Below are 14,819 nucleotides of genomic sequence, written 5' to 3'. Positions count from 1 at the left end.
CATCTCGACAACACCGGTCAGTTCCTGATGCAGCCCTACCTCATACTTCAACATGGTTCACAGCTCTTCTGAAAGTCCTCTCTAACCACAGACATCTGTTCATCCCCCTTTAACCCTTGACTTCCAAGTCTGTGTCCTACTCTCATGAGCCTAATCCCTCCAGTCCTCCTGATTTTTTGAGTTCATCAGCTTCCTTCTATCTTTCTTTGCCTTCCTGCCAAGTCTGGGTCCCCTGGATGGTCATTCAGTGAAGCACTAACCACAAGCCTAGAATTCCCTGCCCCTGTATTTTCCTCCATTGCTTCCATGCCAATCACCAAACTACTATGGACCCTCCTTGGCTCCAAGTCCTGTGCTGCTGAGCGTTGCTTTGTGATTTGAGATCTGGAGACTCTGTATTTTTCAGGGAACCATGCCCAGCCACTCTCTGTTTACTAGCTCTGTCCTTAAGCAGTAGTCTCAGAATGGTATATTCACACACACACACACACACACACACACACACACTTAAAATGCAGATTCCTGGACCCCACTCCCCAATTATTCTGACTGAGTTGGTCTAGTGTAAAACCCAGGAATCTATATTCTAAGAAGTACCCAAAACAGGAGTGGGCAAACTACTGCCTATAGGCCAAATGTGGCTCACTGCTTATTTTTGTACTACCCTCAAGCTAAGAATGGTCTTACATTTTTAAGTGATTAAAGAAACATCAGAAGAAGAATATTTCATGACATGTAAATATTAACATTTCAGTGTCCATTATTTTTTCTTTTTTTAAGGACTTTATTCTCCTAGTACAATTTTAGGTTCATAACAAAATTGAGAGGGAGATGCAGAGATTTCCCACGCAGCCCCTGACCCTATGCATGCACAGCCTCCCCATTATCAACATCCCTCATCAGAGTGGGACATTTGTTACAGTTGATAACCTTAACACTGACACATCATTATCACCCAAAGTCTACAGTTTACATTAGGGTTCATTCTTGGTGTTGTTCATTCTATGTGTTTGGACAAATGTATAATATACAATGACATTATCCACTATGATACCATATGAAATATTTTCACTGCCCAACATTAATAAAGTTCTGTTAGAACACTGCTACACTCATTTGTTTATGCATTACCTATGGCTGCTTTCATGATACAACAACTAAGCTGAGTAGCTACAACAGAGACCACATGACCCACAAAGTCTAAAATATTTACAGTCTGTCACTTTACAGAAAAAATTTGGTTATTCCTGACTTAGAAGATACTGCTGCAGTGTCAGAGACCTCACCTTAAGATATCCTTATGTAACAAGGTTACATGCTACCTAAACTTCACCTCTCTTCTTCATCTCTTAATGATGCACTAACACCCTGGAGTTGCTGTTTCAAGTCTTTCACTTATCTCATTCCCTTCTCTCTATATGGACCTCCTCATTCTCGGCAGATACCTAACCTCTCATTTTACAAAGAACATCAATAAGGATTCCTTCAAGCTACTTCTCTTACTTCCTTTAGCCCATGTGAGACCGAAACTATTCAAAAAAATCACAAGGCCTAATGGTATCTTTAGTATGGGCTTGTGTTCAAATCCCAGCTCTGTATTTACTTTGTTGTGACTCTAGGCAAGGCCTCAACCTCTAGGTTTTATTGTGTATAAAATTGACTGACAATGCCTAGCTCAGAGGGCTGTTGTGAAAGTGAAGTAAAACAACACGGGCTTGGCATAGAGCAGGTAATCAATAATGCTTTCTTTATTCCACCTGACTCCGAATTACTAATAATAGGTCACATTTATTAAAACCCAACTAATGTGTCAGATACTTCATATTCATTATCTCATTGAGTTCTGACAGAAACACCAAGATAGAAGCTAAATCATACTGTCTACCCAAATTTTCTTCATCAATTATCCACTTTTTCTTTCAGTTCTCACCCCTGATGACCCTGCTTCTCATATAGTTATACATATAAACGTGCTCAGTCTTCCTCTCAGCCTTGCCACAATCTCATCTTCGCTCATCTTCCCTGCAACAATAAAAAAGAAATCCTATTCACACCCCTTCCAAGTCGGTTTCTATTTTTTTGATCAATCCACTAAAATGGCTGTTCCCAATTGGGAACAAATGGTTCCCAAGAACACCAAAAATTCTTAGCTCTCAAAGAGCTGGCATTTTCTTGGTACTTATTCTGCTTTAAAGTAAATAACATTCTAACCACCAAAGAGTAAACTACCATGAAAACAAAATTCTCCTTGGCGGCCATAACTCACGCTGGTGGTTTCTGTTGCTTTTCTGACCACTTCTTTTTAGTCAGCTTCACTGGCTTCTAATCTTCTTTCTCATTCTTTTCTCCTGTCCTCTGTACTCTTCTTCCCCCTCTACAGTTTTACAGTTGACCCTTGAACAACTGGTGGTGGTGGGGTGGTTAATTCATGTATAATTTATAGTTGGCCCTCCATATCCATGGTTCTCCACATCTGTAGATTCAACAAACGACCATGTAGTCTGTAATATTTACTATGGAAAAATAACTGCATGTAAGTGGACTTGTGTAGTTCAAACCCACAGTGTTCAAGGGTCAACTGTACTTTCTAAGACTTTGGCTTCAGCTACCTTATTATACAAATCAAAACTAGCTGTGTGTAGCCCTAACAGTACTTTAAATTTTTTTATCCTTTTTTCAAACCATGGACTAAATGTCTATTCATATTTCAAACTTAATCAAGGGCAAAACCAAAGCTCCCTTAATATTAAGTCTTTCTCCTGACTTCTCTATTTTGCCAAGGGATGCCATCATTCCCTGAGACTTAAAATCATAGAATCATATTTTATCTCTTACTCTCCACTACCTTGACCTCAGCAGCTACCATATGTTTATCTCTAAAATATTTCTCCTGTCTCCCTGTCCTCAATTCCTTACCTCCCAATCAATCTTCAATCCATAACAGCTCTGCTTCAGTGAAATTGCTGCTGCTAACATCATTAACATCCTCCATGTTGAAAAACCCAACAGAATCATTTCAGGACTCCTTTTACTCTATCCCTTTGGTAATAGCACTCTCTCTTTCCTTCTTGAAAGTCTACTCCCTTGGTTTCTGGTTTCTTCCACACACATACCCCTCTCTCCTGTGTGATCTCTTTCCATTGAGTTCATCCCTCTATTATGGAACTTATTCACATCACACATTTGGCTGGGAGCTCCTTGAGATTAGAGACGCTACGTCAGCCTAACACATAGTAAGCACTAAGTAAATTTCTGTTGAATTAATGAGTGAATTAATTCTCTTTCATTCCATTCCTACTGTCACTACTCTGATTGAGCCTCTGGTTCCCTCTCACCTGGTCTATTTCATAGGTTTCTTAACCAGCTTCCTTACTTTCAACCTACTCCAGACATTTCCAGGTGTGGTAACCAAGTTCATTTTCCTAACGTAGATCTGTGGACCACGTCCTTATCTTATACAAAAACCTTCCACTTGCTCACAGAATTGAACCAAACCTATGAATTCGGAATTCAAAGCCCCCACAGTAAAAGTCCAATGTGCCCTCCATGATCTTTTAGACTGTTGTATGATAACCCAAACCCCCAAATTCTTTGTGCTTTGGTTCCCAAGCTCCTTCTGTTGTAATCTTTCATCCTTTCAAGGTCTGCTTTCTCCATAATACCTTTCTTGATCCCACATGGGTGAATAACTTTTTTTTTAAATAAGTTTATTTATTTATTTGTTTGTGTTGGGTCTTCGTTGCTCCGCGCAGGCTTTCTCTAGCTGCAGTGAGCGGGGGCTACTCTTCGTTGTGATGCACGGGCTTCTCATTGCAGTGGCTTCTCTTGTTGTGAAGCACGGGCTCTAGGCAAGCGGGTTTCAGTAGTTGTGGTGCTCAGGCTTAGTTGCTCCGTGGCATGTGGGATCTTCCTGGACCAGGGCTCGAATCCATGTCCCCTGAATTGGCAGGTGGATTCGTAAGCACTGCACCACCAGGGGAGTCCCAAGGTGAATAACTTTTGATCTTTGATATTTTAATCCACGTAGCACTGTTTATACTACTTTGATGAGCCATAATATTTCCAGGCTATTATTGTGATTAGTGATTGGCCTTATTGAGTAACCTAGCTTGCAAACTTTCTGAGAGCAAGCACTATGCATTCTTCATCTGACATTCCACCTCACAATGCATTTTCGATGAACATTCAGTGAATTAATAGTTGTTTAACTATCTTATATGTATTAAAATACTTTGCACTTAATTATCTCCTATCTAAAAAAACTCTCCCTTAATGCCCAAGCTCTGCTCTAGCTTTGATCCAAATCCTTCCCCAGTGAGGCTGACTGAAATAATTGTCCATAGATGCAATCTCCTCTCTCATTCCTCCCACTCACTCCTTAGCCCACAAAAATCTGGTTTCCACATCATCCCTCTACCCAAAATGCCCTTGCAAAGTCAATCACAATCTCTTTGTTGCTAAATACAGTGTGCCCTTCTCGGTCCTTAACTTACTTGACATTTCTGTTCCAAGACGGTCCCAGGTTTCTATCTTGAGTCCAGAACTCACCTGAGCTCCATATTTATATATCCAGTTCTCTGCAAACATATACTCAACTGAGTGTCAAACCCAGTAGAGTGCTCAATAATATTTGTTGAATGACGAATACCTCCCAAGCCTGCTCTTCTTGGTCTAGATAAGTGCTTCTTAACCTGTTTTATCCTATACCCTCAATTTTATTAAAATGTAAAATCTAATGCCCCCTCAGTATCAAACACATTCTGATACAGCTACCCACCTTTCACCCAGAGATTTTTGCAGACTGAGAATGACTGACCCTCTGTACATTTCCATCAGACATCAGACCAAGATGATCCTGTGAAGCATTAGTTTCTGACGTTTAAATTATTAACATAACAATATTTATTGAATTTTCCAAATATAAAATTATACTATAATATTAAATGTGTTCATATGCTTTCTGAAACAATATACAGCAACCTGAAGGTCCTGCTGCCCATAGCAGGTTGGGGGTCACCCTTCCCCTCCTACTGCTCATCCTCCCAGTTGATAACCCTAGTGTTAGAAACTCTTTAAGGCAGAGTGCAGCTCTAAAATTGTGTGACTTTAGGATATAAAGTCTTTAAACATTTTTGATCCCCTGGAACTTTTCTTTTCTCTCCCTCATCCTCTGTCCTCTACCTCCCTTCATCCTTCTAGCCCCTCCCCCTCTCTTTTTTCTTATTTTCACACTGTATTGATCATGGATTGTGCTATCCCTGTGGGCATCTGGACTTTTTTATTTAAGGCCAGAAAAGTAACTTGTCCATTTTGGAATTTTCTATGAAGAAATACAAGTGACCATTTCCTTGGTCATACCTAGACGTCCAAAAAAGAAAAATTTTCCAAGTTGCTTTGGGTAAGTCATCCAAGCAAGGTTGAGAAGAGAGGTCTGCTCTGTGTTTAAAGGGCATTATTTCCAGATCTGGCTTCCCCAACAAACAAGAGAAAACCTGAATTCATGCACAAGCCATAGCTGAATTCAAATTTTCTGCATAGCAGAAGCTGGAGGGGAAGCCTTAGCATTCCTTCTGCACACGTGTCCTACTTGCCCCTATCTTTGAACTGTTAGAATGCTAAACTATAGGATAAAGTACTTTGCTCTTCCTTCAGTTTATGAAAGAAATTGAAAATAACTTTGGGGTATCTTTTTCACAGCACACTTTTACCCACGTATTTTCCTCACTTTACCCATGTATTTTTACCCCCACTGAGCTAGCTTATATATGTTAAGAGAGCTTGCCCTTCTGAGGAAGGGTATTATACATTATTAAATCTGTTCTTGTAACTCTCTTATAGGGGAAAAAAAACTACAATCTTTCTTGGTCTTAGAGCACTTTATAAGGAGTCTATGAACATCAAAAGGCTTTTTTTTTAGCCTCCAATTCACTCTTTGAAGAACATACTCATTAGACTACGATAACATAGGCAATTTTGAACGGCTGACAGATTGGGCATCCTCTCCTAAAAGAGATACACTGCTGACAATCAAGTTCAAGGCTCCAAGAACCGTGTAACATCAACTGCTTAAGCCAAAAAGCAGAAGCAAAGACCTGAGCAACTTAAAAGAAAACCTATGCAGAAAATATACTGGTGTGCAAGCAAAAGACTCACTGAAAGCTTTCTTGGACAAAAACAGAAAGAGGTTATGCATGTGTCAGAGACTGCAGGGACAGCTGACATCTGTGTTACCCCAGGAAGGCCCAGGCTATAAGAATCAGAGAGCCCAGGATTTAATCCACATAGTCACATGCTGCCAGTGTAACCAGAGGCCAGTCACTGAATCTTTCTGATCCTGCATTATCTCCACTATAAAATGAGGGTAATGATAGCAAGCTTTGGGGTTCTCATGAGGATTAGGGCTAAAACGTACAAAATGCTCACTATATGGAAGTTACCCTTTTAATAATGGTTTTTTTTTCCATTGTTGCTATAGCTGCTAAAATCCCTGAGCCAAGTCTGTGACTCAAAAAAAAAAAAATTGAAATATATAGCCTTCAGATGTGTTGCAATTTTTTTCCTGTTTTAAACTAAATTTTATTTTCCCTACGCATAATTATTTAGTCATTATTTATATCTATTTTGTCATCTTACAATCTGCATCAAAGCCCTTGTAAAAAAGTGGTGTTACATAGAGATTTTCTGTCTATTATGCTCCCAGTTTCCCCAAAGTGAATTTTAGGACACAATGGAAATTGGTGCATTCTCTTCCACTTTAAATGCTGGTGTCATGCTTATAGTTTCACAGAGTTGTTTGATCAATAATTGGAATGACCTTGACATTGATTAAAACCTGCCCCAAACTCTCGTCTTGTCCCCTTTGTCATCTAATGTTGGCTCCCATCTGGGATTAGCAATGAGGCATCATTTGTAGAAACTTGGTCTTTTCTTTGTCATCACGTCATTACCAAATAAGTTGACCAGACCCAACCATTATATGCACGCCAAAATGTCTGCCCCATCCATAGGAGGCAAGAAAAGAAACAAACAACAGATAACATTCCATTTGACACCTGAGGGAAGTAAGACCCAAAGATGCCAGTGATCAGCCCATCATCAATACAAAACTGTAATTAAAACCAGGCCAATCAATTTCCTGCATTCTGAACACTAGAGAATGCGACTACTTAACATACCCTGTTTAGTCAGGCAATCCACAGCTTGTCAGTATATCAAATCATGGACACACTTATCTCATCCTGCTGAAGATAACAGCTTCTACTGACAGAGCTTACGCAGGCCCCTACCCTGGAAGGATTAGGGCTATACAAGCCTCATCTCCCCCTTTGGATTTTATTGCTAGTCCATGAATACACTGAAACCTCAATACCATCATTGTAATGGAAAGGTAGCACCCAGTTCCTGATGCAAAACCCAAGGAAATTTTATTTTTACACAAAGGAAAACAAATCTAAAATAAATCTTTAAACAAATTTAAAATATATCTCAGATGCTTCAGAGTTTTGACAAACGTGTGACCTTTTCCTTTCCTCTGATAACTTCTGAAGATACCACAAAGATCCAGATTTCTAAACTTTCCAGAAGTGGGTTTTTGTTTGTTTGTTTGTCTTTGTTTTTGTTTTGGCTTAGCAAATAGTACAGTGTATGGCATATGAGTTGTTATACCCAGGAATAGAAGGGCTGTAAGCAAAAGAGTTGAGAAGCTTCCCTTGCCCCAACGGTTAGCTGGGAAATACCTAGCTCTCCAGTTCCCCCAAATGCAGGTGCTTACGGAACAATGTTCATAACTATGTTGACAGAAAGAGGAAACATTCATTTCTCCACTAACAAGAGCTCTAAAGCAGGCAGTCCTTGATAAACCAAGCAAGCAGGGACCCTAGCTGATCTCCAAGCCTGATTATCCATTCCTTAACATGTCTTGACAGTCGTTCTTTACAACTACTCCAAAACAAATTACCTCTAGCTCTTACCAAAAGTACTTAAAGATAACACAGAAGAGAAACTTTGCAAAATGCTTACAAGATTGACTAGACATGAAATTAGTAAGTAAAAGACAAAGTATTATTGCTCAGGTACTAATTTGGCTTAGCAATAAAACAACAATGACATGCCTAAATAATAAGCTTTTTCTTTTAAGAACTAAAAAAAATAGCAACAATCTTAACCTAACAACAAGCTTAATTTTTATAAAAAAAGGAATGAAATCAATACTATGAGAAAAAAATCTGTATAAATGGTATAATTAAGTACATCTTTCAAACAAAAGCTCTTTAATATTGTGCTTCTCTATCAATCTAAGACTGTAGGCAGTGATTGCAATGGCACAGTACAGACTGTTGTGGCCACGTAGACAACACAACAATCCAACGTATTTTCACAGGAAGAAACCACACTTAGATCCATGAAGAAGTGCACCAATTAATTTTACTCTTCTCCCTCCCCGCCACTCCTCAGGTTTTAATCATCTGTTTTGTAGCAACTGTTGTAAATTATGGGTAACAACAACCTTGGAACTTCAATACCAGCACAAACCAATACCCCACTGCCACCTTTTTGGCAGTTCGCCATGTGTGCTATTTTAAAATTAGGCATTAGGAGGCAGCAAATGGCTCAAAACCACAGGCAAAGATAAATTTGTAGGAAGTTGGAAAAGAGACCTAAAGCAGCAAAAGCGTAGAAGACAGACTTCATCTTAAATACAAACTTCCAGGACTTTAGATTTGCTATAAGGAATAGTTAGAAGGGGAAAGTGTTTGGCCCTCATAGAGACCTCTGTGAAACCATCTGGATCCTATTTCCCGTTTCAGCATCTCTAAAATCTCTGATGGTTACCTTAAGGATTAAACAACATAGGTCTTGGTTTCATTAAAACTTGTTTCCTGGCTCCAGAAAGAAAAGTCTCATGATTGCCTACGTGGAATTCTCAGGTCACACTCGATTTGGCAGTGCCCACACTAATGAAGATACTGTTCAAACCATCAAGGAGACATTAGAACTGATTCTGCCCCATATTGCTTCATTCTGATTAAGGTATTTACATATTTAAAAGATGCACCATAGTTACTTAAAAATGCCAATGCTGCACTTACGTTTAAAAAATACTTGTGACGTGTACTCTAAGTATCATGTCCGAAGTATCATGTCTTTAGATAACACAAGTCTGTCTTATTTTTAGGAAGCTGAAAATGGACTTTTCACTTTTCTTAAAAGGGGATAATATCTCTAAACAAAGCTTTGTTATTTGGTTATAATGTTTGATTAAATTACAGGAAATGTAGCTTAAAGCACCTTAAAATTGATTAATTTATAATATCAAAACAACTCTTGCTTCTCTCTCTGGATATTTATTTTGAAGAAATAAGCTCATGTAATTTATACAAGAATTTTACTTCAAGCACAAGTAGAAAGGTCCCTTAGAAAGCATGATTGATAGGAATCAAAACTATAAATGTGTGAGGAAGACTGTGTGGTACATGAAACAAAACATAACATCTCCAAAGATAGTTTCCTGCAATTTTTTGCATTGTTTCTTGAACTGTTATGCTAAGAATGCATACACTACATGCCACACAATACTTAGCTATCACAGAATATACTGGGTAAAGCAGTAGTGAAAAAGATGCTCATTAGCACAATATTGTTGATAAACAGTTAAATCAAACCAAAAGTAATTCACATCAAATAATGCAAATGCTGCACAAAACCTATTTTCCTTCTAGGCATCCATCATGATTCCAAAATCCTCCAATAACCAAATTTCAGCTTTACTATGATTAACTATTAACAGTAATTGAAGAAAATATCACACATTACTTACTGTTTTCAAGGTATCTATGCCATCCTTCTGAATTCAAAGGGGTGAAGAAGAATCACTGCCACGAGGAAATCTAATAGGCAAAAAGAGGGAAAAAATAGCAAATATTAGTTGTCTGAAAATTAGCATCTTCAGATTTTCTTGAGGTACTCCCCACAGGATCCCAAAGCAAAGAAGAAAAAGAAAAAGTTGGAGAAAAACATCACACACTTCACGAGCCGACTTTCTCCACAAACCCAGGCAGTTCCAAACTTTAAAGGCTAAATTGTTGAGCATCCTGATTGAGCAAATATCCGACTTCGGCATCACTGGTTACGAACACAATTTCAACAAGACGAATGCATCTCCAAAATTATGGTTACTTTAATGTATTATCCAGATTTCCCCCCGTTTCTCTCCCTTTCTCCCTTTTCCATTCACATTTTTCTTCCTACAAAATGCACATAGGTCTGTTCTTCCTTGTACCCAAGTCAGGCCTGGCTTTGAAATGCATTTCAATCTCTCAACACAGACTGCTTTCATTGCATTTAGAGTCCCACTAAGGCCCAGCTTTAAAAGCTACTGATTCTTTTTTCTTTAGCCTTCCTCACAAAGGAAGGGTATTTTGTAAATTACCAGCTCGTTCAGATCAACAAAAGGTACTTTCATAGAAAGCCCCATTTGATTTTGCTCAAATTTGATTACAAGGATGGAGAAAAGGAAAGGAAGTCAAAAAGAAAAACCCCAGATGGCTTTTTCATTCATCTCAGTGAATGAGCTTTATCTGTGCCTTTTGAAACTGTAGCAGTGGAAAAGCATTTCTGTTGGCTTAAAAAACTTGACAAAAATTATTGGTTTGCCATTTCTCATGTAACAGCCATTGGGAACTGGATGAAAAGACTTTTTCATGGGATCGCCTGCTTGGATCAAAATAATGGAGATTAGGTATTTCATTATAAATTACAGTGGGAGATAGAGCAGGCTGTCATATTAATAGCAACCTGCTCATGGCCTTCAATGGTAGCTATTCTCCTAGACAAAGGACCAAGGGGGTTGTCTATTGAACTTGTACTTTAGGCCTGATCAATTTTCTATCATCAAGGCAAAAGGTGAGATGACTAACAAAGGAATTCACACATGAGTGACCTCATAAGCCTACAGATAAAACAGCTTAAAGAAGCAAAATACATCCTGAAATTATGGATGATAAACTATATAAAGAAGAAGACAGAGTATGTGAGAGAGGAAAGAGCAATGGTCTATAATTCTCCTCTCTCTTCTTGGCCAAATGGACACATTAAAAGCTACTTGTTTTCAGCTGCAGATAATTGCAACGTTTGGTTTGCAGTGGTCTGCTTTAAATCCTTCAGCTGACTTCTTTTTTCCTCAGCACAGCTCCAGTCATTTCATTCGCTATTAACAACAGCATTTTGTTCAAGACAAAGCTTCAACCAAGAGTCACACTTAAAAATAAAAACCATAAAGAATCACAAGCAACACAGGCTTCAAGATATTACACAGTAGACTGCGTGTTTGTTATTTTGCTCCAAGTTACCAGCCTCTTGCATGCCCCTCCGTGCGCACTTACTTCTTAGATTTTAAATCATTTAAAATCTAAGCTGTACCTGTCACTAAAAGACACAGAATCTTAATGAAGCCTGAGACACGTGATTCGATGAAGATTCAGAAAATAGTGATGATAAAATACTAACCCAAAGAACTAGTGAAGGATAGATGATCGATTTTCATCCCATCACAAGGAATAATTTAGACTCCCAATGGAAGTTGTCCAGATCACTGTAGAAATTGCTAAAATTTTCTTCCGTTATATGTGCATGGAATTTTCAACTTTTCTTTAAAAAATAATTGGGATTTCTGCCTGCTAGTCTTAGTGTTCCTTGAATTCAGGATGGTAGTAGAGAATTTTTGTTCCAGAGATAAAACCTAGGTTAACAAAGGTTATTATTACCTGGAAATGCAGATACATGTAACACTTTCTGCACATCACATAAAGCAAATGCAAAGTAAAAATACATTTGAGCAGGATATTTTTTTACTGTGTTATTTTTTTAAGCCAAAGAGCAGTATAAGATCATTAACGTAATATGACTTCCAACTGCCTAAAAGCTTGAGAAAGTATCCTAAATATCACCTGTGACAGCAGTTGTCAAAATAAGGCTACATTTTGAAAGGTACCCTTGACAGGTGTAATGACCCCCAAATCTTGGGCACAAGCAGTCAGAGTACACAATCACACATATAGTAGTGATGACATAAAGTCATTTATGTACAAATCAATAAAACAAGGTTATAGTATTATCTGAGGTATATATACAAATGACTCATTTGTATAAAATTGTACTTCCTTTGTTTTTAGGGGATCCCTGATCCTTCAACTATTTTAACCATTCAGAGAGATCCCAAATTCAAGGTAATAAAAGAGGAATTAAATTACACTGGTGGAAGTCAGTGTGCCTGGAAGCTCTTCCCACTATTGGTGTAAACGCAAATTGGTAAGAATTTTTCAAAGGGTAACTGTACAGCATTCTTCAAGAGTTTGAAAGACTTCATAACTCTTAACCCAGTTAATCCACCTCTAGGAATCTTCCTAGTAGAAACTATCAGAAATGCAGATAAAGATTTTTTTTCCACAAAGATATTTATACAATGAGTCAGACAGTAATAGGATAATGGTTAGGACTTCAAGTTCTAGAGCCAGACTAGCTGCATTCCAATTATAACTTCACCAGCTTCCAATGACAACCTTATGACTTTCATTATTAACCTCTCTATGCCTCAGTTTTCTCACCTGTAAAGTGGGGATCTCAAAAGTATGTTATGAAAATTAAATGAGTTAATATATGTAAAGCATCAAAGGTATGGCTAGCACACAGTAAGTACTAAGTAAATACTAGATATTATTATTATTATAAATGCTTCAAATCTGGAAAATTATCAACTAAATTGCGATAAATACAATAGAATGTAATATGCCTATTACCGATATTTCTTACTGACATGGGAAAATATTCATACTAAGTGAAAAATTAAGGATCTAAAACTCCATTTATTATGTGATCGCAATATATATATTTGATATATATAAATATATATTGTTTTATATATAAATATATAACATATATACGTACATTAAAAGTGGCAATAGTATTTATTCTCAGATAATGTAATTTCAAGTGATATTTTTCTTTTTATATTTTTTAATTTTTAAATTTTTTACGGAAATTAAAAAAAATTTAAACCCTTATTTTTATGAGTTAGTTTATGAAGAAGGATAACTAGGAGGAGCACCAAGCAGCACGCAGTATTTATCAAACACCGGCAGGCCGGGCTAAGGGGAAAGTCAGAGTCTATGCCAAAGTTCACTTCAGTGCTTAGCACTAAGATCTGGAAATAAGATGTGCTTTCACAACTGGGAATCACTAAGCTTAAACTCTAAAGTGTAAACAAGTAAAATCCAAACATAATGGATCCACAAAAATTCCTGCCCCAAGAGGCTGTCAGTACATGGGTTACCAAAGGCATCTGACAACAGGGGGAATCCAGCAAAATGACTCAGGGATGAACTGGGGAAGATACGCACGTACCAACATACACGGGTTATGTGTAACACAGATAGTTTTGGATCCCATCAGTTAGGGGCGGAGGACAAAGCCAAAGAATCCTAAGAAGTTTCAACAGGGCCCAATAGTAACTTAATCGATTGCAGGTGGGGCTAAACATAGAAACTTGCAGGTTGCAGCCAAGGAAATGACTATGGGAATGTCTAGAAAAGGAGAGTAAAGGCCAAGAGGTAGGCTCTTTTCCCTTTCACTCCTCATACCCATGGGGAACCAAAACCTAAGGACAGGAAGGGAGGTGCATGGAAGAGTAGACCTTGGGGGAGACGGGGAAGATGGCGGAAGAGTAAGACGCGGAGATCACCTTCCTCCCCACAGATACATCAGAAATACATCTACACGTGGAACAACTCCTACAGAACACTTACTGAACGCTGGCAGAAGACCTCAGACCTCCCAAAAGGCAAGAAACTCCCCACGTACCTGGGTAGGGCAAAAGAAAAAACAGAGGCAAAAGAATAGGGACGGGACCTGCACCAGTGGGAGGAAGCCGTGAAGGAGGAAAGGATTCCACACGCTAGAAGCCCCTTCGCGGGTGGAGACAGCGGGTGTTGGAGGGCGGGAGCTTCGAAGCCGCAGAGGAGAGCGCAGCAACAGGGCTGCGGAGGGCAAAGCGGAGAGATTCCCGCACAGAGTATCAGGGCCGACCGGCACTCACCAGCACGAGAGAATTGTCTGCTCACCCGCCGGGTTGGGTGGGGCTGGGAGCTGAGGCTTGAGCTTCGGTCGTAGCGCAGGGAGAGAACTGGCAGCGTGAACACAGCCTGAAGGGGTTAGTGCGCCACGGCTGGCCGGGAGGGAGTCCGGGGAAAAGTCTGGACCTGCAGAAGAGGCAAGAGACTTTTTCTTCTCTCTTTGTTTCCTCGTGCGCAAGGAGAGGGGATTAAGAGCGCTGCTTAAAGGAGCTCCAAAACGGGCGTGAGCCGCGGCTAACAACAAGGACCCCAGAGACAGGCATGAGACGCTAAGGCTGCTGATGCCGCCACCAAGAAGCCTGTGTGCGAGCGCAGGTCACTATCCACACCTCCCTTCCAGGGAGCCTGTCCAGCCCGCCACTGCCAGGGTCCCAGGATCCAGGGACGACTTCCCCGGAAGAACGCACGGGCGCGCCTCAGGTTGGTGCAACGTCATGCCGGCCTCTGCCGCCGCAGGCCCGCCCCTCACTCCATGCCCCTCCCTCCCCCCCGGCCCGAGAGAGCCAGAGCCACCGAATCAGCGGCTCCTTTAACCCCGTCCTGTCTGAACGAAGAACAGACGCCCTCCGGAGACCTACACGCAGAGGCGGGGCCAAATCCAAAGCTGAACCCTGGGAGCTCTGCGAACAAAGAAGAGAAAGGGAAATCTCTCTCAGCAGCCTCAGGAGCAGCAGATTAAATCTCCACAATCAA

The sequence above is a fragment of the Orcinus orca genome, chromosome 5 (genome assembly GCF_937001465.1).
Source record: "Orcinus orca chromosome 5, mOrcOrc1.1, whole genome shotgun sequence".
NCBI classification, from domain to species: Eukaryota; Metazoa; Chordata; class Mammalia; order Artiodactyla; family Delphinidae; genus Orcinus; species Orcinus orca.
Note: the sequence above shows the minus strand (reverse complement) of the source record.